Here is a 14231-nt window from a genome sequence, read left to right as displayed (position 1 = left end):
CGCGGGCCTGGGCCTGGCCTGCTGTGTGACAGTGCCACCCTGCAGGCCCAGGCACAATCTCTGCCACCTCTGCTCCCCCATCAGCGGGGCCCAGATTCCAGACTAAACTGAGAAGTGTCAGCCTGGGCCCCTTAGCCACCCTCAGTCTTATGCCCTGCCAGTGGTCACCCTCAGGAACCCTCCCCCTCCACACCCAGCCTGCCCCACCGGTTCCTCCCAGGTGGGAGGTGACAACACAGCATGTAGTGATGCACAATACCTGTAGTGAGTCCAAGTCCTGTGCCCTGCAGTGAGGGGCACCTCTCGCAGATGCTGCGGCTCACTGCCCTGTGGGGGCGTCCAAACCCTCTACCAGGGCCCTGTGTTCTGCATTATCCTGACTCCCAATATGCTACCTGTGACCTTGACTTGCTGTGTGAAGATCCTCCTCTCCCAGAGCCCCTTGCAAACTTTTGGTTCGCGTGTGCCCTGCCTTGAAGCAACCCAGTCCAGCTGTTAAATGACACCTGGGAAGCCACAGTCCTCAACTTGATCCAGGGAGGTCAAGCCTGGGGGTGGGCCAGGGGCTGTACACATCCTTTGAGTGCTGGCCGCAAGAAGAATGGGGAAAGGCAGCAGGGAGGGCAGGTGGGAGGCTACCGTTAAGCCCACACTAAGCTGCAGGCGCACACACCTCATGCCAGGTGTGTGTTGGGAAGCACGTCCCCTAGAATGAGACAGACACAATAACCACAATGTGCTAAGGGCCAGGCAGCTTCTTTCTGCCTGCTGGTGGGTGGACCTGTGGGTGCTGCAGGTGTCCTTTCCACCCTAGCCTTTGCCATTCCCATCAGTAATGGGGGCACATAGCCTAGCTGAGCCAGCAGGACCCAGATTCCCAGGCCAGGCACGCAGTCCCCCCACCCCTGTGACATTTCCTTCTACCATCCCACCCACCTTTGCAGGGAATATCTCGCCAGAGAAGGGCCTGAGACAGTGAGCTGCGATTTTAATTCGGTATCAAAAGTTGATTTCTTCTCCATTCCGTTCATGAAACTCCCTCCCTAGTTCTTCTTGTCTTTGTTCCCTGTTGGTTTGAAGTGTTAGACTGTAGCCCCTGGTGTGTAAATAATGTACATAGAGTAAGAAAGAAACTTGATATTGAGGTGTTTGAAATATGGAACTGTAATAACTTCTAGGTATCTAAACCTGTGATTTCTGTGCCATTTTCTGTAAAGATACAAGTAAGAATAAAATTGACGCAAAGTAGCAGGGGAGGACTCCAAGGGTCTGGTGTGGGTGGGATGGTTTGTGGATGTGTCAATAGGTGGCATAGAAAGTAAACCCACAAATTGATTTTTAGGTGAAAATTACTGGGTTCCTTTTTCAAAATTTTTTGAAATGTAGGGACACAAGTGGCCTGCGTCTCTCCACTGAGCTGACACCACCCTTGGATGACTTTTGTCACTGTGATATGGGATCCTCTTCCCGATCAGACACAACTTACATATCCCAGTGTGGAGCCCCCAGGTTATTACCTATAACTCCCTCCTCCTTCCTGCACAGTCGATTACATTTTGCTTTCTCTCTGGTGCTTGCTTATAATCAGCCCTGTTTGCTTCATACCTCTGGTGAAGCCCACAGCTCACCTTGGCCCCCAAGAACGCTGACACCCTTCCTTTCGTGTACACCTGTGCGCTTGCATGACAATGAATGGAAAAGGTAGTGGTATCTGGGACTGAGAGTCAGCCAGATAATGCTAAATCCCTGTCAAAGAGAAGAGGAGTGAACAAGAGAAATAGCTCAAGAAAGACCTCATGAAATTGCAGACAGCCGTGCCCATGGACTTGATGATGTGTTGGATGGAATTAAAAGATGAGAGCGTGGAATGAGCAGACTAGATAGGTTGTATTTGAGCTTTTGGCTCAAGGAATCTCATACGATTGTTTCAGATTGGCTCAGATGTGAAGTCCCTTGTGGATGAGGCTTCTGGTATCCCATAGTCAAAGGAGAATGACAGGAGGCCCTTGCACTCTGGATTGGACCCAGATGGGATCCTCCCAGACCCGGGGCCTGCGGGGCACACCTGGGAAATCTCTGGCTCCTGTGTGGGAAAGGGGAAAAGCCGAGAGCCTGGCTTCACGTCCTGCCACAGGGCTGCTCCCCTGTAGGACTCATCCTTGGTCTAGAATGCCCTTCCCTCACCCTGTCCTCCCCACTCCTCCAGGAAGTAAACTGCCACTCATCCTTCAAGTCCCCTCCTCTCTGAAGCCTGTCTGACCCCCTGGGAAGAGTTTATCACCTCTGTTCTCTTACAGCACAACATTCCTGGATTATTGCATTTTCTGCATTGTGTTGTAATTTTCTACTTCCAAGTCTGTCTGCCCACAAAAATGATTTCTTCAAGGGTGGGGACTATATCTCATTCATCTTTTATCCCCAGGACCCATCAAAGGGCCTGACACTCAATCTATTGCTGAATGAATGAATGAATGAACGAATGTTCTTATAACTCGTCCATTTATTCAATAATTTAAAGACATTTATTGAGCATCTAATATATACCAGGCAGTGGGACAAGGCACTGGGCGTATAGTGGTGGACAAAGCAGTTCCAAGTTCCCTGTCCTCATGGGACTTACAGTCTGGAGAATTTGAGTAACCACACAAATAAAATATAAAATTGCAGATGTCCTAAGTCCTTGGAGGCATGATATAAGGGACCATGGAAACATCTAATAGGGTGACTTGACCATCTGTCCACTTGGGCCAAGGTATTTTAGCCTCTGAGCCTCTCTCTTCTTCGTCCTAAAACAGAATAATGCTATCTGTGCGCCAGTCTCATGGTGTTGCGAGGGAGAGGCGAGGACACTGGGACAGGCACCACCCTAAGAGCACAAAGGAAAGGTGGCTGTGCCCAGGCAGGCTCCTCAACCTCAGGGGACATTCTTAGCAGCTGCCCCACCCTCAGGTAGATCTAGGGGACAATTGGGACACTCAGAAGGAGAGATCAGAAAGCCTCCTGGAAGGCCACCGTAGGGGATTTACCCTGGGAGGAGGCCAGCAGCTCTCTGCAGAAGGAAATGCGAACAGGCCTCCAGGCAATTAGTGAGGAGTGAGGAGGACAGGAAAGGAAGACCTGAACAGCCAGGCCCCACGGGGCAGAACAAGAAGAAATCCTGCACCCCAGGAGCATCTTCTTCCCTGGGACCCCGAAACCTGGCCCCCAGAAGGGAGATTTTATTCCAGGCTCCGTGGGCCCAACAGGCTGCGGGTAGATGGCTGCCCGGACCGGGAGGAGGAAGAGAGGGATGAAAGGGCAGGAGGGACTGATTTATGAGGGCTGCTCGGCTGCTGAGCAGGTCTGGCGGGGATGGATGAGGGGGAGTCCGGCTCAGGGAGGGAAAACATTTGGGTGGGCTGGTGACGGTGGGGGAACTCCTGAGGCCCAGGGCTGTGGCCTGGAGAGGCAGCCGCTGCAAGGGACAGGGGTCTGATCACTGGGACCGGGCCCCAGCTCCCTGCTGGGCTCTCCAGCCTCCTATGTCTCCTGCACCCCACAGCTCACTGGGGGTCTTGCAGTCTTCCTCCTGCTCCCACCAGAGCTGCAGTGCCTTCTCTTCCCAGCCTCCCCTCAGAGCGCAGAGGTGTGGCAGCCAACTGTAAGAGAGAGACCATGCTAATGTCAGATGTCAATAATAGAGGAGACTGGAAATAGAGTGGGTGTCTCAGTCCATTTTGTGTTGCTATAACAGAATACTATAGACCAGGTAATTTATAAAGAAAAGAAATTTCTTACAGTTCTGGAGGCTGGGAAGTCCAAGGGCAAGGCTCTGGCACCTGGTGAGGGCCTTCTTACTGCTGCAACATGGTGGCAGGCGGAAGGGCGAGAGAACAGGAGCCAGCAAGACAGCAAGACGGGCCGACTGCTTTTGTAACAACCCACTCACTCCTGTGATAGCAGCGTTAATCCACGCGGGAGGGCGGAGCCCCCACAGCCTAATCACTGCTCATTAGGCCCACCTCCCAAACTGTTGCGCTGGGGATTAAGTTTCCAGCACATGAATTTTGGGGGACACATTTGCACCATAGCAGGGGGTTATGGGACCTCTGTACAATCTTCACGATTTTTCTGTCCATCTAAAATGTAAAAATAAAGTTTATTTCAAAAAATAAACGAGTTAGTTTTCTAAAGGGAAAACAACAGATGGCTTCTTTGGGTTGGACCCAGTGCCGGGGCTGCCCCTTTCCTGTCTCTAACTCCCAGGGCTCCACATACCCAGTGTCCCAGTTGGCCCCCCAGGCACCCATGACCCACCCTCTGGGGAACCGAGCAGGGGTCAGGAATCACCGGCCTCAACCAGCTCAGTTCCTTCATGCTTCCTGCCTCCTGTTTCTTCTTCAGGTCTCCTCCCCGCCTCCTGCCTGGCTCTGCTCGCCTCAGGCAATGAAGTCAGGGCAGCCTCTGCTTAGTCACAGCTGAGCAGGCTCTGCAGTGATGTGCTCCATTGGCTTCTCACTGCGGATCCATCCCTCCCAGTGCTGACCGCTCTCACTGTCTGCCTCCTCCCCACTCCTCCCTCTGAGCCAGGGACCCCTCTGGGTTCTCCATGGCTCTGCTCCCAAGGTGGTGGAGTCTCTGTCACAGGAAGGGGTCAAGGAGTGACCTTCTGTAGAGCCACAGAACTGCTCAAGCTGTCCTATGTGCCCGGCAGACTGATGGTCACCTCTTACCCCTGCTTGGTGCTAAGGAGGCCAGAGAAAAGGTGGTTGACCAAGGGGACCAGGGTGGGCTCGGAGGGGAGGAGAGGAAAAGTTCACCATTTCCCCCACGCAGCTCCAGTGAGGGACAACCGCAGCAGGTTTCACCCGCGCAGAAGATGAAACCAACGAATAAAAACAAAATCCAGGCTCCACCAACAAAGCTTTGCAGCCATCAAAGAGATGACACACAGGAATTAGATTGATGGATGTATTTATGAACAAGAAAACATTAAGTCAAATGCTGAGCTGAACAGCAATAGATACAGGAGAACGTTCAAAGGACAACTGCATCCTCTAACAAGAATGCCTCTTTCTCGTCCGCCCCACATTTTTGTCTCCCACAATGTCCTGTGATTCAGGAGTCAGTCCACCATGGTTTCCAGGTAGAAGGCAACAAGTTTCTAGAAAGGGAGGGGCAGAGTACCATGAAAAGTGGGGGAAAAGTCTGGACACAGGCTCACGCCTGTAATGCCAACACTTTGGGAGGCCAAGGTGGGAGGATTGCTCGAAGCCAGGAGTTTGGACCAACCTGGGCAACACAGTGAGACCCTGTCTCTACAAAAAAAAAAAAAAAAAAAAAAGCGGGAAACAGGCCCAGGAGCCAGGCAGATAAACACCCACCGCACCCCCGCCCCAATCTGGGATCACTCCTGTCTGTCTGCAAGGTGCCTTGGCCCAGGGTTGACAATCCCTGATGAGAAGAATGTGACCTAAAAATGGGAAGAACATCAGAGTGGATCCAGAAGACCTGAGTTTAAGTACAGACTCTGCTACTCTCTTAACTTCAAGTATTGGCACACTCATGTACAAAACCTCAGTAATAACAATACCTCACAGGGCTGTGGAGAAGATCCAATGAGATGAGAAGGTCTGCACTAAACTATTTCTTCTTGAGTCAGTTTTACTAAGTTTTAGTTTTGCTGTTATTTAAAAATATTTCCAATCTTATACATTTTTGGGAGGAGGAGAGGCTTTTGCTAATTCTTGTTTTTTTTTTTGAGACAGAGTCTCACTCTGTTGCCCAGGCTAGGGTGAGTGCCGTGGCGTCAGCCTAGCTCACAGCAACCTCAAACTCCTGGGCTTAAGCGATCCTACTGCCTCAGCCTCTTGAGTAGCTGGGACTACAGGCATGCGCCACCATACCCGGCTAATTTTTTCTATATATATTTTTAGTTGTCCATATAATTTCTTTCTATTTTAGTAGAGACGGGATCTCGCTCTTGCTCAGTCAGGGTGGTCTCGAACTCCTGAGCTCAAACGATCTGCCCACTTCGGCCTCCCAGAGTGCTAGGATTACAGGCGTGAGCCACCGCGCCTGGCCTGCTAATTCTTGAGTTGAACACTTACCGAATTTTTAAAAAATATTTCTTTATTAATACAGATATTTGAGATCATACATTTCTAAATTTTATTGTAGTTGCAGCCTAAAGACTAGTAGAGTTTTCATTTATTTTCAGTTTCACATATTTATTAAATCTTTCTTTTCTTTTTTAAAGACAATGAGAACTCTTGTTTCCCAGGCTGGAGTGCAGTGGCGCAAATTATAGCTCACTGCAACTTCCAGCTCCTGGACTCAAGCTATCCTCCTGCCTCGGCCTCCCAAAGTGCTGAGATTACAGGTGTGAGCCACTGCACCCAGCCTCCATTTTTTCTAACTTCTGAATGTTTTACGTGTTTTAAAATTTCTAAGCATATGGTATTTTTGTAGGGGAAGGGATTATTCCTGTTATTGACTTCTGATTTTATTATATTGTGATCAGAGATCATCATGTTAATCCCCTCGAACTTTTGCTATGTATTGAGACTTGATTTGGACTAATATGTGGTAATTTTTGTAAATATTCCACTTGTGATTGAGCATAATGTGTTTTCTCAAATTTGGGCTGTGGTATTCTATAAAATGTAGCTATTAGTTGAGCTGTTTGAATATTTTATATTGCTATTTTATTCCATTTTATTTACTAAGAGAGATGCATTAAAAACCTTCCAGTTTGTGGAGTTGCCGACTTCACCTTGTAATCCTGCTTTTTGTTAGTTGTGTTTTTTGACTATTATGGTACATTATCTGCTTGTGTGTTTTGCAATTTACCATGACAAGCTTTCTCTCTCTCTTTTCCTGTGAGAATACTCGGACTGCGTAAGTGCTCTTTTCAGGCCTCACCCTGATGCCTGCTCTTCTGTCCCCATGTGGGCCCTTAAAGGGCAAGTCCCAGTCAATAGTCACCTCCTGACTCCACACCCCTAACCTCGTTCTGGCTCTCATACCTCAGATTCCCTTTCTTGTTTCCTAGTTCAGTCAGGTATTAAACTTGTTTTTGTTATATTTTATTCATATCTAGGTGTTCCTTTTTTTTTTTTTTGAGACTAGGTCTCACTTTGTTGCCTGGGCATAAGGGCAGTGGCATCGTCACCACTCACTGCAACTCCTGGGCTCAAGTGATCCTCTGCTTCAGCCTCCCAAGTACCTGGGACTACAGGTGCACACCACCACGCCCGGCTAATTTTTCTGTTTTTTGTAGAGATGGGGTCTTTCTCTTGCTCAGGCTAGTCTTGAACTCCTGACCTCAAGCGATCCTCCTGCCTCAGCTTCCCAAAGTGCTGGGATTACAGGGGTGAGCCACCGTGCCAGGGCTCTAGGTGTTCTTAATCAGAATTTTTTTCACCAGCCTAGTCCACCATTTTCCCAGAAGTTCCAAGGCTCTTTGTAAACTGTAGTAAAGTGCTGCAAATGTGAATAACATGATTGTTCCTCAAGCTTTTGGCTTTTTGGCATCCTTCCCCATGACTGGTGGTCACTGCCCCGCCCAGTTCCCTGTTGGGATATTTCCCCCAATCCTGATATCAGTTTATCTGCTTGGATGTGTTTTTTTTTTTTTGAGGCAGAGTCTTACTCTGTTGCCTGGGTGAGTGGTGTGGTGTCAGCCTAGCTCACAGCAACCTCAAATTCCTGGGCTCAAGCAATCCTCCTGCCTCAGCCTCCCGAGTAGCTGGGACTATAGGCGTGCACCACCAAGCCAGGCTTATTTTTTCTATTTTTAGTAGAGACAGGGTCTCGCTCTTGCTCAGGCTGGTTTTGAACTCCTGAGCTCAAGGGATCCTCCTGCCTTGGCCTCCCAGAGTGCTAGGATTACAGGCGTGATACCTGCTTGGATTTGCTACACTTGACTCTTGTTAACCCCTTCCTGGGAAGACGCTCCCATAGATGCCCCATGGTCTCTGAACCAAATGCTCATTCTCTCTAGGACATGGTTTTGCATCATCCCTCCCACCACCTGCACCTTCCTCTCCACTTCTGGCCTCTGCATCCAGAAACGTCAAGCAAGCGTTGGAGGAGCAAGTGATGTGGGATATGTGTTGGGTTAGGCAGAGAAGCAATGAAAATGTTAAAGGTATTTTCTTCCAGTCTTTTGTCCCAAGCTATTTGGAATGATAGCTGGAAGAATAGACGTTCTCCCAAGGACGTGCAGACCATACAATTGGTAGGGTACTCAGGTAATCAGGTAGTAGTGAAGGGAAGGACTTGCTTTTTTAGTAGTACTTTCTGGGAAAGAAAAAAAAAAACCTGTTAATTTTGAATTGTTAATTTTTGTGATTTTTTAAATTTTAAAATTAACAATTTACCACATTACCTTCTTACTTACTCTCTATATGTTTTTGCATTTTTTCTAAGCCACTTGAGAGTAAGTTGAGGACATGATACCCCATTACCACTTCATACTCGGTGTGTATTTCCTTAAAATCAGGATACTCTCCCACATGGCAGCAATACAACCAATAAAATCAAGAAATTGGCATTGATCTGTCCACACGGACATTCGATACAATCATCTAATCTGCAGAGCACTGACCGTTCCAATAAAAGCCTTTACAAATTGTGGATCTGATCCAGGACCACACATCGAATTTAGTTGCCGAGTCTCTGTCGTTTCCTTCAATCTGGACAGCTCCTCAGTCTTTCCTGGCCCTCTATGACCTTGACATTTTTGAAGATTTCGGGCCAGTTACTTTATAGAATGTCCTCAACTTGGGTTTGTCTGACATTTCCTCATGATTAGACTCAGGCTCAATAACCCGAATCTGCAGTTTTGGCAGAAATATCATGGAACTGGTGCTCTGTTCTCAGTGTGTCATATAAGGACCACACCATGTTGTCCCATGCCTCGTGTCAATGACTTTTATCATTTGATTAAGATGATATCTGCCAGGCTTTCCCATTGTAAAGTTAGTGAATATCATGTGCTTATTAACAAGTATTTTGTGGTGCTTCTTATTCCTCCCCAAATTTTAATCCATTAATTTTTAACATCTCTTGATGCTTCTTGCCTGAATCTTGCCTGGCTCTTTCTAGTGGGGAATGGTATTTAGATACCAGAATCTGGGCACTAGTGTGTTTGTTGCTACTGTGGTATAATTGCTTCCAGGTTCTCTCAGAGGACAGAGTTGGGAAACACGCACACACACATTGCATGTGTAGTATTCACATTGCACTCTGAATACCCTGGCATGGAAGATGTCCCAGAGCCTTTTTCTCCGACTAGAGGGGTCCAGGGTACTGTGATGTCCCTAAGCCACATGAAGCTAATTCCTCACTCAGATCCCTGGAACGAGTCTTTGAAATGGGCAAGGGTCGGGCTTTCTCTGGTCTCAAGTCCAGTCCGCCCTTCATTACAAGCCACGCACTCTTGCTCTAGCAATCGCCTTTGTAAAAGGGTTGGGAGTTTTTAATACAGGAAGCACGTTAGAACCCTAACCAAGGATTTATCCACATGGACATCTGAGTGTCTGTTCTGCCAGGCGCTGGGGATACAGCTGGCCTGCATTTCAAATAGCATCGACTTATAGTGGAGGTGGGGGGTATAGTTTTTCCAGAAAACCTGGGCTAAAGCCCGCTGCTGCAACAGATAGCAGGATTCAGTTCTGATCCTCCTGGGAGACTGGGTGAAGCAGAAACATGCTGCTAACTTCTCACACTTCCAACTGAGTGACAGAAAGCACAGCCTCCACTGGAAAGCCTCCCAGGTCTGTTAGTCCCTGACTGCACAATGAGCGTGTGTCCAGGGTACCCCGTGAGGCCACCGGCTGGACGTGGCTCCCAGGCAATGGTTCATGCCCAGGATCTGGGGGTGTGAGGATGGCCTCCCCAGCCTGGAGCCAGAGGGAAATCAGAGGCCTATGGGGATTCTATCTGCCTGGCGGGGTGGGATGGGGCTGGGGTTGAGGTTGGCTGCCTGATGCCAGCTCCCCTGGGGGCAGCATCATCTGTGCTGGGAGGGGGAGACAGAGTTAGGAGAGGGGAACTCTGTGGCCACGCTAGGACTGGGAGGTGCCCACCCACTTGACCACCCCCGGCAAAGCTGGGGCCAGGCCAGAGCCCACTGTTCTCTGGAACTTGGGTTTTGGCTGGTGAGTAGAGACAGAGCCAAGAGTGTGGGCAGACAGAGTGAGCAGTGTGAGGCGACAGGCTGGGCAGGAAGGACTGGAGTCAGGGTTGCTCGGGCTGCTTCCTGAGCAGAAGGGCAAGGGTGACCCTTGTGTCCCTAGCTGGGTGCACCTTCCCTGCACTGTCTAGGCCTGCCTTGGAGGAGGGAGGGCCTGTGCAGCAGGAGTATGTGTAAACAGCAGGCCCTGCCTTTGAGGAGCTTCCTGTTTGGAGCAGGGAGAGGGCCCTGGATGTGGAGATGAGGGGAGGCCTCTGGGGGAGGTGGCCCTGAGACCCGGGCAGCATCACTTGACAGAGGAAAAGGGGGCTCCCAGGCTGGGAGCGGTGGCTCACGCCTGTAATCCCAGCACTCTGGGAGGCCGAGGCGGGCGGATCCCTGGAGCTCAGGAGTTCGAGACCAGCCTCAGCAAGAGTGAGACTCTGTCTCTACTAAAAATAGAAAGAAATTATCTGGACAGCTAAAAATATACATAGAAAAAATTAGCCGGGCATGGTGACGCATGCCTGTAGCCCCAGCTACTCAGGAGGCTGAGGCAGAAGGATCACTTGAGCCCAGGAGTTTGAGGTTGCTGTGAGCTAGGCTGACGCCACGGCACTCACTCTAGCCTGGGCAACAGAGCGAGACTCTGTCTCAAAAAAAAAAAAAAAAAAAGAGAAGTTAGTCCCAAATATAAATCACCTACTAGGCACAGGCACCTTTTTAGGCACTTAGCAGACAAAAATCCCTGCCCCCCTGGGCTTCCATTCCAGTCGGATAGTCAGAGAACAGCACTAGACAGTGTAAGCAGGTAGCATGCACAGCACGACCCCAGTATGAGGAAGGTGTCAGAGAGCTGTGGATGGGCCCCCGGTACGGCGGGGGGCCAGGGAGAGGCTGGCAGTTCCTGCGAGGGAGAAGGCTGAGCACGAAGAACAGCAACAGCCCTGGGAACACATCAGAGGTAGAGAGGAGCAGCAAATGCAAAGACCCTGAGTTAAGAACGAATTTGGTCTTTAAAATAATCTGCCAGCAGCAGCACTTGTGAGAAAGTATTAAGAGTCGGAAGGGATAAAGAAAGCTTTTTAAGTGGCACCAAGAAAGCATTACGATAATCTCAAATCTTACAGTGAGAAGTACAATTCTCATGCCATCTTCCTAATTCTATTAAGCAGAAAAATCCCAGCTGGGTGCTAGAATGCCTAACTCTTCACCCGAATCTCCCAACCTCCCTTCTGTACAAAGAGAGCAAGTCTCAGATTCGCGGTCTTCACTACCGCGTCCAGCTGCAACCTAATAGCTGTTTGGTTTTCACTGTATTTACTTTTACAGTTACCTTCTATTTATGTCAAGTGTGAAATTTCTTTTAAAAATGCATTTAGGCCAGGCGCGGTGGCTCACGCCTGTAATCCTAGCACTCTGGGAGGCCGAGGCTGGAGGATCGCTTGAGGTCAGGAGTTCGAGACCAGCCTGAGCAAGAGTGAGACCCCATCTCTACTAAAAATAGAAAGAAATTATCTGGCCAACTAAAAAATATATATAGAAAAAATTAGCCAGGCATGGTGGCACATGCCTGTAGTCCCAGCTACTCAGGAGGCTGAGGCAGTAGGATCACTTAAGCCCAGGAGTTTGAGGTTGCTGTGAGCTAGGCTGACGCCACGGCACTCACTCTAGCCCGGGCAACACAGTGAGACTCTGTCTCAAAAAAAAAAAAAAAAAAAAAGCATTTAAATTAGAAAGGTGAGTTGGTTTTTTTTTTTTTTTGCAGACAAGTAATATAATTTTTAAGCTGGAAAAGATCTTAAATAGCATTAAATCCAACCTTATTACAAAAGCAAGTATACCACAAAAAAAGTTAACTGACCTCTCCAACTAGTATGCAGTTAAGTAAAGGTAGAACCTAGAATTGAGATCTCCTACTTACAGTAGCTGTTTCACCTTGCCTCGAGAGTTGTATATCATAAGCCTGCAGAGACAATGGAGTTGTCTGGGAAGTTTTCATTGTAACATGGGATCATCGCTACCCTGAAATTTTATTTCTTTATTTTAGTTTTTCACCCCCCTCATATTTTGTCTCTCCCTATTGACTCAGATTCCCTACATTCACATACGGGAGAAGGGGATGGAGATTGAAGAGTTGGTTAGTGTGTGGCCAGTCAAGGTAAAGACTATTGCAATAATCACCAGAAATCTCTGCAGAACTACAGAGGCCTCCTGGGGCTAATGCTGAAGAACTCTGACCACAGTTGCTTTATTTTGCCTGGACCACTTCTAGAGGTAGATGAATTCAATCCATGGCTTGCAGGCGGGGAGGTGGGGGAGGGGCAGGGAGCGTAAACTGTTTCTGGAGGTGAAACCAGAGGATGGTGAGCCCAAGTCCCTTTCTCCCCAGAGGGGCTACCCACATTGCACGGATAGGTCCAGCTGCTGCCTTCCCCCTGAGCAAAGGAGCCAGGAGGAGCCAGCAGGGGCAGGAAGGGGGCAATTATTAAGGCCGCCTTGAGCCTCTGGCTGGGTGCCCAGCAACTACTTTCTTAGCCATCCTCAAGGTCCAATCTTGGATAAGGCACTAACTATTCAACTCACTCTTTAGCCTCCTTCTTCAAATGCTCCTGGAAAATCGCTCAGCTGGGCATCCAGCTCAGGATCCACGCTCTGCAGCAGCACAATGTCAATCAGAGAGCATGCACTCAATAGTTACTTTGTCATTGCAAGGCACCTATAACCTCTCCTACAAAGATTAACACCTTGCTTTACTTAAAACAAACAAACAAACAAACAAACAAAAACATGGTTTATTTGGCACTTTTCCCCATACAGTGCTAGAGAGTTGCCCTTCCCCCAGTCCATAGGATTGTTAATCCCTAGGAAATGATTCGAAGGTTCTCCAAGCATTTGGGCTTTAACGCCAAAGCTTTCACAACTTCTACCTGAGAGAGAAGGGGCGGGAGAGCTAAATGTCTCTGCACTGCAGAAGGCCTGGTATCGACAGAAATACAGAGGTGGCCTGCGACCTTCTACCTACCAGTGCGTCCTTCCCCTCAGAGAGAAGTCTGGGGAAACCAAATCCTCAAACCCAGCCATCATTTCCACTTTTGCGTTTTCAAAAGATCAAAAAACGGAAAGGACCGGCAGGTTGGCAAACCCCAAAGAGGAACCGCCCATCAGGTCTGAGTTCCCGGGATCTCAGCAGCCGGGGACCCCAAATCAAATCGACCGCGGGAAACCCCAGGGAAAGAAGGTTTCTTGCGGAGGGATAGGATTACTGAGCGCAGGCTGCAGGGAGGTACCTGGGGGGAGGGCGCCTCGTCGGAAGGACTTTCCAGCCACTCCGCGCTCATCAAAAAGTTCCCTGTACAGGACCCCAGTGGCTCATCGCAGGGAGTTTCTCTGATGAACCCCAGCTCAGGGTTTAGGCTTCTGTTTCCCCCTAGCAGAGGACGAGGCAAGTTCTCTTTTCTGGTCTGGCTTGGAAATTCCCCACGCCTGACCCCGCCCCAGAGAAATCCCCCGCCAGCGTTTATAGGGCGCCGCGTCGGCGCTGCCGAGCCCACAACAGCGCGAGTCCGCCGCCCGCGCCACCGCCAGCGCGAGCAGCAGCGGCCGAGCGCACCCGGGAGCAGCGCCCGCAGCCTTCTCTGCGCCATGTTCCAGCCGGCCGAGCACGCCCCGCAGTGGGCCATGGAGGTGCCCCGAGATGGGCTGAAGAAGGAGCGGCTGCTGGACGACAGCCACGACAGCGGCCTGGACTCCATGAAGGATGAGGAATACGAGCAGATGGTGAAGGAGCTCCGGGAGATCTGCCTGGAGCCGCAGGAGGTGCCGCGCGGCGCCGAGCCCTGGAAGCAGCAGCTCACCGAGGACGGAGACTCGTAAGTGTCGCGGGCCCACGTGGCGGGGGTCTGGGGGAGAGGGGCCGGGCGCGCGAGCCGGGTAGGGGCGCCGGGCCTGCAGCCGGAGCCGGGGGACTGGCGCTGCAGCTGGTGAGTTGGTTTTTTAAGACTATTGAGTAACAGTATAAGTAGAGAAACCCGGCGAAAATCATGAAGGTGCTATGTAGACAAGCGCACTT

The sequence above is a fragment of the Lemur catta genome, chromosome 1 (genome assembly GCF_020740605.2).
Source record: "Lemur catta isolate mLemCat1 chromosome 1, mLemCat1.pri, whole genome shotgun sequence".
NCBI lineage: Eukaryota > Metazoa > Chordata > Mammalia > Primates > Lemuridae > Lemur > Lemur catta.
The sequence above is the reverse complement of the archived record's forward strand: the minus strand, read 5'-3'. Positions refer to the sequence as shown.